General features: G+C 44.2%; 1 long non-coding RNA gene across 1 annotated transcript; it reads left to right on the top strand.

The window, feature by feature from the left end:
* Positions 1 to 707: 707 nt before the first annotated feature.
* Positions 708 to 3,150, top strand: LOC121538762. The gene is made up of 2 exons (XR_005995244.1): positions 708 to 908; positions 1,661 to 3,150. It is a non-coding gene; the product is annotated as an uncharacterized LOC121538762 (long non-coding RNA).
* Positions 3,151 to 11,885: the final 8,735 nt, after the last annotated feature.

Below are 11,885 nucleotides of genomic sequence, written 5' to 3'. Positions count from 1 at the left end.
AAAAATGCAAAGGCTATATGTGTTGAGGTCACACCCTAAGACGTAAAGGAAGCGGGATAATGCTGCATTCATAAGGTGATAATTCCCCGTTGTGAAGTCGTAGAAACCAGTTGGATGCATTCACATGCTTTGAACTCGTTTGGCTAATGGCCAATAAGCTGTGTCAACCATAAACTAAAAGTAGACTGCCGCTATCATGCTCGCAAACAAATTATAGTTACATTTAACTGCCGAAAATGCTGTGATCAAGGTCATTTCCTAAGTAGATGACGTTAGAGGTCAGCATGTGGAAGAAGTTGGAGCTCAGGGAATTATAGACGAGTTTCCCACTAGTAATTACGAGTTGGAGGGGTATTCATGTGGATTCCCATTTGGTTATGAATGCAGCATCAGTGGTGTGGTTTATGGGAGGTATCGGATAAACTCATAGAGTTAAATAGACATCCCATTATTGTCCCATTATGGAATATGTGAAAGCACAGGCAGCGCTATTGAGGCCATCTCCATTTTGAAGTAGTACATTTTCTTAAACTACTACTTCTGAGTTGGCAAGCAAACTGAAAGTGTGCATACTGCCAACAGGAGTGTGTTGTTTGAACAAAAAGCCAAGGTTGGCGACTACTGCCACCTGCAGTTAGAGTCCTCTATCTATCTCTATGGAGAGGGGGACTGGGAGACAGGATAGGCAGTTGGTTTTGGGGATTCGCCCTGTTGACCTGACGTCACAATCGGTGGGGGTTATAAAATCCCCTGAATGTATACTGCAGTTATTCGCCGTAAGAAAAGCAATAGACCAGACAGTCACACTATACGTAATTGGAGCAGAGAAAGAAACAGTCAACAAAATGACTAAAACGGTGACTGCTTACATTGGAATCCTTCTTCTTGCCATGCATTTTTCATCACAGGTAAGCGCGTTTCTTCTAAAATAACAAACTCGTTGGCATATTTGATTAGGCAAACGAGCCCAGTTGATTTCATTAGGCTACCTACCCATTCTGGAAAGTAAATGCATTTCAACAGGTGCAACATTCAATATGGCTATTCCGTTTTCTACGGTTTCAATCAATGTTGGATTTACTGATAAATTTATGTTCTCATTCACAAGCTAATGATGGCGCGGATAATTGGCCTCCGATGTTTTCAGTTAGTCTGATTAAATGCCAGAATAGTTGGAGATCTAGCGTGCCTTAATTTGAGTCCAGTGGCACGTGAAACCATAATACCTCCCTTCAGATACAAAATCGTGACTTCAAGATAGTCGCTCTCAAGTTACATTAGCTTATCTTTTCTCTACACTGCGCAATTCAAATGCAGGATGTTGTCCGTTACCCTGTAGGCTCAGGCAATGGAAAAGGTATTTCCCAGACGGTGATGGCACTTAATAAATTAATACAGGTTATTAGTTTCAAGTACATTTTGTTTGGGAAACATTGCCATAGGGTTATTGTCTTATGCCATCCCTCCATGTGCCTAAATCTTAACTTTACGCATGTTTATTTTTTTGGGGGGGCCCCTTTGAAATTAGTTGGACAAAAGTGATTAGATGTATTGAGTTGTCCCGGTTTGTCAAAAGTTTCAGGTTAACTTATTACGTTTTCTCATGTGACATTTGGCCAATGCCCAGTCAGTGACGTGCCCCTCTGCGCTCTTGTTTTAGGTCCATGCACAAAACTCTACCACAGGATCCCCTGCTCTGACTGGGAACATGACTGACACTCCCTGGACGAGTTCCACGATGCCCAAGGTCACTACCAAGAACATCACCAATCCCAAAGGAGCCAGCCCGTCCTTGCAGTCCAGTGCGTTCACGCTCCTCATCCCTGTGGTGGGCTCGCTCCTACAGGGCCGCTTCTAGAAGGCTCATCTGCACTGAACAAACACCGCCAAGACTGTAACATCGGCAGCCTAGATGGGCAGATGTTTTACAAAGAGCACACTTTTATAAATTCTCGGAAGGCAGCCATGTGCGCGCCTAAGCTGCGGGATTCGGTGGAATTGGGAGGTTGCAAGCGCAGGCAAGAACCCCTTTCTTTTCACTGATGGGATTCTTATTTGTGCTCGCACCTCCCGGCTGCTTCAAACCGTAGGCCTACACTCTGTGCGCACTGGCCCCAAGCCTATTGTGTGGCAACAAGCGGTCTCACTGCAGAATGAGACATTTGTCCATAAAACGTTAAGGTTGTTTAGGCATTAATGCACAAATGGGAAACGGCAAAGTTTGGGATAGGGTTAAATCATTTTTTTAAAGTGCCTAACACTGGGATTGAACACATGACTACTTGATGGTAATAGAGCTTGCGTTGACCCTAGTAGCCAATTTTGAAGTGATATCCTGCTTACCTGGACAGATGTCTAATTTTGCAGTGGTTCTTGAGTGACCTGGCTGTCCCCTCCATGGAGGCAGGCCATGACGAGGATGTATGAAACTCTGTTCTTTGACTCAATATGTCGTAATTGCAGACCGCAATTTGGAGCGTTTCCTGATATCAAGAAATGCCCCGAATTTGTCAGTTCAGGTGTTGAGATTGGTTTCTCGACAGATTTGTTTATGTAGCAGGTTAGGATAATTAACATGGCAGGTTAGGAGAATGAGGTAAAGGGTTAGGCTTAGCTACCGTTGTCAACAATTGTTGTCCCCGCCGTAAACTAAATGGCCACGGCCCAATGGCAAGCATCGACGGGTGTAACTTGATTTCAAGATGCGCTGATATTTGAAAACGCTCCTAATTGTGTTCTGTAATTGACTCTTGGTTCCACTTCCTGAGTTCAGACAGTAGTTTTGGGACTTATGACGTGTACATTTTGGCTTTGCCTGGGGAAATAAATGGCATAACAAATGTTGGTTGAGGCGCATTGTGGAAAATAACGTAGTCTATATTTGTCTGATCTGTTGCACTTATGTCCTTAACAGTGCTATTTTACTCCTGCAACTGCAGTGGATACTTTGTCAGAGGCTTGATGTAGCCCACACTTGTGATAAACTTCTATATAATTGTATATTCTAAACATGTGAGCTTTAATTATGTAGATCAGTGTAATGCTTTTAGATCTCATATTTGTATGTCCGGTTCAATAAAGCTTTGAAATGTACTTGTGATGCTTAATATTTAATGTCCTTGTACAATAAAATGTGACATTAATATAACATTGACTTGTCCCGTCTCTGAATTTTAAAGCTTGGCATGTCAACTCATTGGCTTTTCCATTCAATCGGGGGAGAAGGGCCTTGGTCAGGGAGGTGACCAAAAACCCGATGGTCACTCTGACAGAGCTCCGGAGTTCCTCTGTGGAGATGGGAGAACCTTCCAGAAGGACAACCATCTCTGCAGCACTCCAATCAGGTGGAGTGGCCAGACGGAAGCCACTCCTCAGTGAAAGGCACATGACAGCCCGCTTGGAGTTTGCCAAAAGTACCTAAAGACTCTCAGACCATGAGAAACAAGATTCTCTGGTCTGATGAAACCAAGATGGCACTCTTTGGCCTGAGTTCCAAGTGTCACGTCTGGAGGAAACCTGGCACCATCCCTACGGTGAAGCGTGGTGGCAGTATCATGCTGTGGGGATGTTTTTCAGTGGCAGGGACTTGAAGACTAGTCAGGATCGAGGGAAAGATGAACGGAGCGAAGTACAGAGATCGCTCCAGAGCACTCAGGATCTCCGACTGGGGCGATGGTTCACCTTCCAACAGGACAACGACCCTAAGCACAACGCATGAGTGGCTTCAGGACAAGTCCTTGAGTGGCCCAGCCAGAGCCCGGACTTGAACCCGATCGAACATCTCTGGAGAGACCTGAAGAAAAAGATCACGTGAAGATGAAACACCCTCTGACATTTCTACATGAGCCTTGCTAACAGGGCCTGGTAAGTGAGTAGCCACATCAGTGTTCCCTCAAGATCACTGTCATATGAATGTCCTCATGGCTCCCATTTTCTACGGTCTGCACTTTGCAGACAGTCACTTTCTGGGGAAGGAAGTTGCATTGATCTATATCCATTAGTTTTCATTTGCATCCCATGTCCTGCCCTCATGCAGTAGCGGTGCGTGGGTAAAATCACTTGGGAAGCCAGTGACAACTAAAAGATACCAAAAACAATTTAGTCCAATCAACGTAAGCTAAATATGATGTGGCTGTCCATGGTTCTGATTTTTGTGCGTGCGCATTCATGCAAGTAGAAAAACATGTTGACTCAACCTACTTGTAGAGAAACGCCAATGCCATCCTCCCCTCTTTCATGTTAACGAAATGGTCTATCACTCTGTCATACAGTACACACTTATTTTTTTGTTGTCCTAGGCTACCTGGCTAAAATGCTTGCTCGCTAGCCTAACTTCCATTCATGGGCAACGTTAGCAAGTTAACATTAGCCTTCTACATCTAGCTACATATTGAACTTCCATTCTCTCAGGCCAGGGGCACAACGATGTATGAATTAATAGTTGAATCAGAATCGCCGTTATAATCATTGGCCAGTACGGAGAATTAAGTAAAACCACAAGTCCAAATCCCTAGCTATATCCGTATTACAAAGGTGGATATTGATGGTGCACCCACCGCTTACTCAAGCCGGGTTTGTAACTGCACGTTCATGTCGCACGTTGCTAGTCTAACGCCGAACTCTTCATTGAGACAATGCTGAACCACCAATCAATGGGTGAGTCAGTGCCAGATGGGCATCTACCTCTGATTCTAAAGGTTGCATGTTCGATTCTAGCGATAGAAAGTTGTTTTTGACATTTTTGTTTTAAGCCCATCCCAAACCTTAACCCTTAACTTAACCCTTTGGAGTTCATGCCTAAACTTAATGCTTACCTTAAAAATTCAGAGTTATTGCCTAAACTTAACCTTAAACACTTCGAAATGTGATGTTTGAGAAACATTACATTTTAGTCATTTAGCAGATGCTCTTATCCAGAGCAACTTACAGTTAGTGAGTGCATACATTATTTTTATAAAAATTTTCATACTGGCCCCCCTGGGAATCGAACCCACAACCCTGGCGTTGCGAAAGCCATGCTCTACCAACTGAGCTACATCCCTGCCGGCCATTCCCTCCCCTAGACGAATTGTGCGCTGCCCCATGGGTCTCCTGGTCGCAGCCAGGCTCGACCGGGAGAGCCTGGATTCGAGCCAGGATCTCTAGTGGCACAGCTAGCACTGCAATGCAGTGCCTTAGACCACTGCGCCACTCGGGAAACATGATTGAACGTCTAATTCTGACTTGAGACTGTAAGAGCTAGTTGGCTTTATCAAAACAGGAGCACCTTTTTTCCCACTCCTATTGAGAAAATAATTGTATTAAGTCATACAAAAGTTTTACTGTGGTGAATTTTCAAATGCATTCTGTCATTAGTAAATGTGTAATGTGATAGGTATTTTAACATTACAATTTTTTTACACGCAAAATAAAATATTTAATCAGTCGTCTTCCTCAAGTGAAGGGGTTGATTATGCAATCTTTGCGAGATAATCTGATTTAATTTGTCCTCAACGCGCAGCTCAGACACTTCATTAAGGATAAGTGGAATTTGCCCTATGTTAACTTGCCCCGGAGTAGGTTAAATTTACCTGGCTAAAAGGTGAGACACATTCGTGTGACTGGTTATCTTGAGTGGAACTCAGAGTTGACCAAAGTTAACTAACAAAATCCTCAACCTAATTCATAGTATGGGGCTCAGTTCCAGTCACTTGGAATGGGAAAGGTGAAAATGTGCAGTGTGCCTCGGTGGTGGAACATTGCCACTTCATTACCACGCTGTGGTGTGAAAACAAGCAACAATTGGAGGCTTGAACCAAACGCCTGATAATTTTTATTATTTTAAAGGAGGGGGCATTAGAACCAGTGTGAACCAGATTTGCCTTTGTGGGCATGTTGGGGAGGGAGGCCATTCTGAAAGGTCAACTGATAGGATCAGGGAGCAAACAACCATGTTTCCCATGCAGTAAAAATGCATGACCCAGCGAAATGCTTTGACATAAAAAGGCATCAATCACTTCCTATAGAATGCTACCTGCCTTTCCATTTTATCAGGGTACAGTGAGGGAAAAAAGTATTTGATCCCCTGCTGGTTTTGTACGTTTGCCCACTGACAAAGACATGATCAGTCTATAATTTTAATGGTAGGTTTATTTGAACAGTGAGAGACAGAAATAAATTGATTTGCATTTTAATGAGGGAAATAAGTATTTGACCCCTCTGCAAAACATGACTTAGTACTTGGTGGCAAAACCCTTGTTGGCAATCACAGAGGTCAGACGTTTCTTGTAGTTGGCCACCAGGTTTGCACACATCTCAGGAGGGATTTTGTCCCACTCCTCTTTGCAGATCTTCTCCAAGTCATTAAGGTTTCGAGGCTGACGTTTGGCAACTCAAACCTTCAGCTCCCTCTAAAGATTTTCTATGGGATTAAGGTCTGGAGACTGGCTAGGCCACTCCAGGACCTTAATGTGCTTCTTCTTGAGCCACTCCTTTGTTGCCTTGGCCGTGTGTTTTGGGTCATTGTCATGCTGGAATATCCATCCACGACCCATTTTCAATACCCTGGCTGAGAGAAGGAGGTTCTCACCCAAGATTTGACGGGAAGGATTACTTTTATACCTTCCCAGGTATTCCTTAAAGAGGTAGGGTTTCAAGTGTCTCCGGAAGGTGGTCAGTGACTCCGCTGTCCTGGCGCCGTGAGGGAGCTTGTTCCACCATTGGGGTGAACAGTTTTGACTGGGCTGAGCGGGAACTGTGCTTCCGCAGAGGTAGGGGGACCAGCAGGCCAGAGGTGGAAGAACGCAATGCCCTCGTTTGGGTGTAGGGACTGATCAGAGCCTGAAGGTAAGGAGGTGCCGTAGGCAAGCACCATGGTCTTGTAGCAGATGCGAGCTTCAACTGGAAGCCAGTGGAGTGTGCGGAGGAGCGGGGTGACGTGAGAGAACTTGGGAAGGTTGAACACCAGACGGGCAGCAGCGTTCTGGATGAGTTGTAGGGGTTTAATGGCACAGGCAGGGAGCCCAGCCAACAGCGAGTTGCAGTAATCCAGACGGGAGATGACAAGTGCCTGGATTAGGACCTGTGCCGCTTCCTGTGTAATGTAGGGTCGTACTCTGTGAATGTTGTAGAGCATGAACCTACAGGATCGGGTCACCGCTTTGATGTTAGCGGAGAACGACAGGGTGTTGTCCAGGGTCACGCCAAGGTCCTTTGCACTCTGGGAGGAGGACACAACAGAGTTGTCAACCGTGATGGCGAGATCATGGAGCGGGCAGTCCTTCCCCGGGAGGAAGAGCAGCTCCGTCTCGCCGAGGTTCAGCTTGAGGTGGTGATCCGACATCCACACTGATATGTCTGCCAGACATGCAGAGATGCGATTTGCCACCTGGTTATCAGAAGGGGGGAAAGGAGAAGATTAATTGTGTCGTCTGCGTAGCAATGATAGGAGAGTTACCAATTGTTTTCTTGGTGACTATGGTCCCAGCTGCCTTGAGATCATTGACAAGATCCTCCCGTGTAGTTCTGGGCTGATTCCTCACCGTTCCCATGATCATTGCAACTCCACGAGGTGAGATTTTGCATGGAGCCCCAGGCCGAGGGAGATTGACAGTTCTTTTGTGTTTCTTCCATTTGCGAATAATCGCACCAACTGTTGTCACCTTCTCACCAAGCTGCTTGGCGATGGTCTTGTAGCCCATTCCAGCCTTGTGTAGGTCTACAATCTTGTCCCTGACATCCTTGGAGAGCTCTTTGGTCTTGGCCATGGTGGAGAGTTTGGAATCTGATTGCTTCTGTGGACAGGTGTCTTTTATACAGGTAACAAGCTGAGATTAGGAGCACTCCCTTTAAGATTGTGCTCCTAATCTCAGCTCGTTACCTGTATAAAAGACACCTGGGAGCCAGAAATCTTTCTGATTGAGAGGGGGTCAAATACTTATTTCCCTCATTAAAATGCAAATCAATTTATAACATTTTTGACATGCGTTTTTATTGGTTTTGTTGTTGTTATTCTGTCTCTCACTGTTCAAATAAACCTACCATTAAAATTATAGACTGATCATTTCTTTGTCAGTGGGCAAACGTACAAAATCAGCAGGGGATCAAATACTTTTTTCCCTCACTGTATGTCTGTGTAAGCATAAATCATGCATAATTTGATGTTTATTAGAATCCCCATTCGCAGACGCCAGTGGCGACAGCTAGTCTTCCTGGGGTCCTGTCACATAACAAAAAAAACATTACTGACAAAAAGACTACAATTTACATACATTTAATACATTAACATAGACTTATATATACACTGCTCAAAAAAATAAAGGGAACACTTAAACAACACAATGTAACTCCAAGTCAATCACACTTCTGTGAAATCAAACTGTCCACTTAGGAAGCAACACTGATTGACAATAAATGTCACATGCTGTTGTGCAAATGTAATAGACAACAGGTGGAAATTATAGGCAATTAGCAAGACACCCCCGATAAAGGACTGGTTCTGCAGGTTGTGACCACAGACCACTTCTCAGTTCCTATGCTTCCTGGCTGATGTTTTGGTCACTTTTGAATGCTGGCGGTGCTTTCACTCTAGTGGTAGCAGGAGACGGAGTCCACAACCCACACAAGTGGCTCAGGTAGTGCAGCTCATCCAGGATGGCACATCAATGCGAGCTGTGGCAAGAAGGTTTGCTGTGTCTGTCAGCGTAGTGTCCAGAGCATGGAGGCGCTACCAGGAGACAGGCCAGTACATCAGGAGACGTGGAGGAGGCCGTAGGAGGGCAACAACCCAGCAGCAGGACTGCTACCTCCGCCTTTGTGCAAGGAGGAGCAGGAGGAGCACTGCCAGAGCCCTGCAAAATGACCTCCAGCAGGCCACAAATGTGCATGTGTCTGCTCAAACGGTCAGAAACAGACTCCATGAGGGTGGTATGAGGGCCCGACGTCCACAGGTGGGGGTTGTGCTTACAGCCCAACACCGTGCAGGACGTTTGGCATTTGCCAGAGAACACCAAGATTGGCAAATTCGCCACTGGCGCCCTGTGCTCTTCACAGATGAAAGCAGGTTTACACTGAGCACGTGACAGAGTCTGGAGACGCCGTGGAGAACGTTCTGCTGCCTGCAACATCCTCCAGCATGACCGGTTTGGCGGTGGGTCAGTCATGGTGTGGGGTGGCATTTCTTTGATGGGGCCGCACAGCCCTCCATGTGCTCGCCAGAGGTAGCCTGACTGCCATTAGGTACCGAGATGAGATCCTCAGACCCCTTGTGAGACCATATGCTGGTGCGGTTGGCCCTGGGTTCCTCCTAATGCAAGACAATGCTAAACCTCATGTGGCTGGAGTGTGTCAGCAGTTCCTGCAAGAGGAAGGCATTGATGCTATGGACTGGCCCGCCCGTTCCCCAGACCTGAATCCAATTGAGCACATCTGGGACATCATGTCTCGCTCCATCCACCAACGCCACGTTGCACCACAGACTGTCCAGGAGTTGGCGGATGCTTTAGTCCAGGTCTGGGAGGAGATCCCTCAGGAGACCATCCGCCACCTCATCAGGAGCATGCCCAGGTGTTGTAGGGAGGTCATACAGGCACGTGGAGGCCACACACACTACTGAGCCTCATTTAGACTTGTTTTAAGGACATTACATCAAAGTTGGATCAGCCTGTAGTGTGGTTTTCCACTTTAATTTTGAGGGTGATACATTTGATTTCCATTGATAATTTGTGTGATTTTGTTGTCAGCACATTTAACTATGTAAAGAAAAAAGTATTTAATAAGATTATTTCATTCATTCAGATCTAGGATGTGTTATTTTAGTGTTCCCTTTATTTTTTTGAGCAGTGTATAAAAAATAAAACGAAAGACACACAAATGTAAAAAAAAATATATAAAAAAATAAACAATCCAACTAAAGAATAATAATGTTTGTGTGTGCGTGTCATGGTTTCCACTCATCGTGCTCAGAATGACAGATCACATTTCGATTATGGTAATTCCTATTAACAGAACATGCAAGTCGAGGATGCAACGACGTGCGGTCCTTCTTACCTAATTCTGATGTGCACTTTGAAGATGTTAGAATAACTGTCCACATATACTTTTCCTCAGCCAACAAGACGAGTAACAAACAGCAAAATCACTAGCCTATGTTAATCTACTATCCCCCATAGTAGAAAATCTGACCTATTGTCAAACAATGTGGGCCTCCACTCCCAACCTCGCACCCCATTCCCCCAACCCCACCCAACCAACATGTTTCCCACCCCTTCCCAACCAACCCTAGCAACTAGGGTTGCTCGTCAGTCACCCACCATGGATGTCCTTTGGGTGGTGGACCATTCTTGATATACACAGGAAACTGTTGCGCGTGAAAAACCCAGCAGCGTTGCCTATTACCGTACCCTGTTGAAAGTCACTTAAATCTTTTGTCTTGCCCGTTCACCCTCTGAATGGCACACATACACAATTCATGTCTCAATTGTCTCAAGGCTTAAAAATCATTTTTTAACCTGTCTCCCACATTCATCTACACTGGTTGAAGTGGATTTAACAAGTGACATCAATAAGAGATCATAGCTTTCACCTGGTTTGTCTAAATCATGGAGAGAGCAGGTGTTCTTAATGTTTTGTACACTCAGTGTAAACTGTTTATATGTGTATGTTTGGCTTTACGGATTGTTTATTTGTATGTGTTGGGCTTTAGCTGAGATTATTCTTTACAGAGTCAAGTATATTTGTCCAGGCCTCAATTGTTTCTTGACTACCACCATTCATTCTCGCTGTTGATAATTCTAATAATTCTGAACGAAGCAGAGCAGGTAATACCTGTTATTACTATGGCTGAGGGATTGGCATATAGTATTTTAATCATATTAATGAAATTGTAGCCAAGTCCCATATGTTCCAAATCCGAGCAAAGATATGACCATTCTAGTCTATCAAAGCTTTTTCTGCGTCGAGAGACAGAACTGCCCAAGGAGCTTTGGTTTCTGATGAACCATATAAGATATGTAATAGACGACGGAGGTTATCTGAGGATAATAATTTTTTAACAAACTCTCTTTGGTCTAGATGTACCAATTCGGCTAAGTATGTTTTGAGACGGGAGGACAGAATGTTAGAAAATAGTTGAATATCTGTGTTTATCAAAGATAGAGGGCGATAGTGAGAGCACTGGGTGGCATCCTTACTTATCTTTTGATAAAGGCGAAATTAGTGCTATATTTACATCCCTTTCAAATGAACCTTTGTGAACAGCTGTGTTAATCATTTAAAGTAACAGTGGACCTAACTGGTTCCAAAATGTTAAATATACAGTACCTCAGGAGGAATACTGTCACAACCAGGTGGTTTTCATTTATTAATGTTATCCAATGTCCTTTTGAGTTCATGGAGAGAGATTAGGGCTCCCAGCAAGCCGGCTTCCTCAGTAGAGAGAAGAGGAGTTCTTATATCTTTTAAAAAGGACTCATTTTACATTTACTGTACATTTTACATTTTAGTCATTTTGCAGATGCTCTTTTCCAGAGAGACTTACAGTTAGTGCATTCATCTTAAGATAGCTAGGTGGGACAATCACATATCACAGGTGTAGTAAGTACACTTTTCCTCAAAGTAGTTACAATAGTTACAATGTTTTTCTTTAATTATTAGGTATTTTATGTATTTATGGCTCACAGTTTGTTGTTGGCATTTCATGTTTGAGTTTGCCCACTTTGCCAATTAAATTGTCATTCAAATAATTGGTCAAACGGTTTTGTGATGAATGAGCATTCTGATTCAATGAAAGATGTTGAATTAGTCTTTCTGACCATTATTTTGTGTAAAGTACTCCAAAGCTTTATCCATCATACAATTATATACAGTTGAAGTCGGAAGTTTACATACACTTAGGTTGGAGTCATTAA

Source organism: Coregonus clupeaformis, chromosome 25 (genome assembly GCF_020615455.1).
Source record: "Coregonus clupeaformis isolate EN_2021a chromosome 25, ASM2061545v1, whole genome shotgun sequence".
Lineage (NCBI taxonomy): Eukaryota > Metazoa > Chordata > Actinopteri > Salmoniformes > Salmonidae > Coregonus > Coregonus clupeaformis.
Note: the sequence above shows the minus strand (reverse complement) of the source record. Positions and strands in the feature narration are given on the sequence as shown.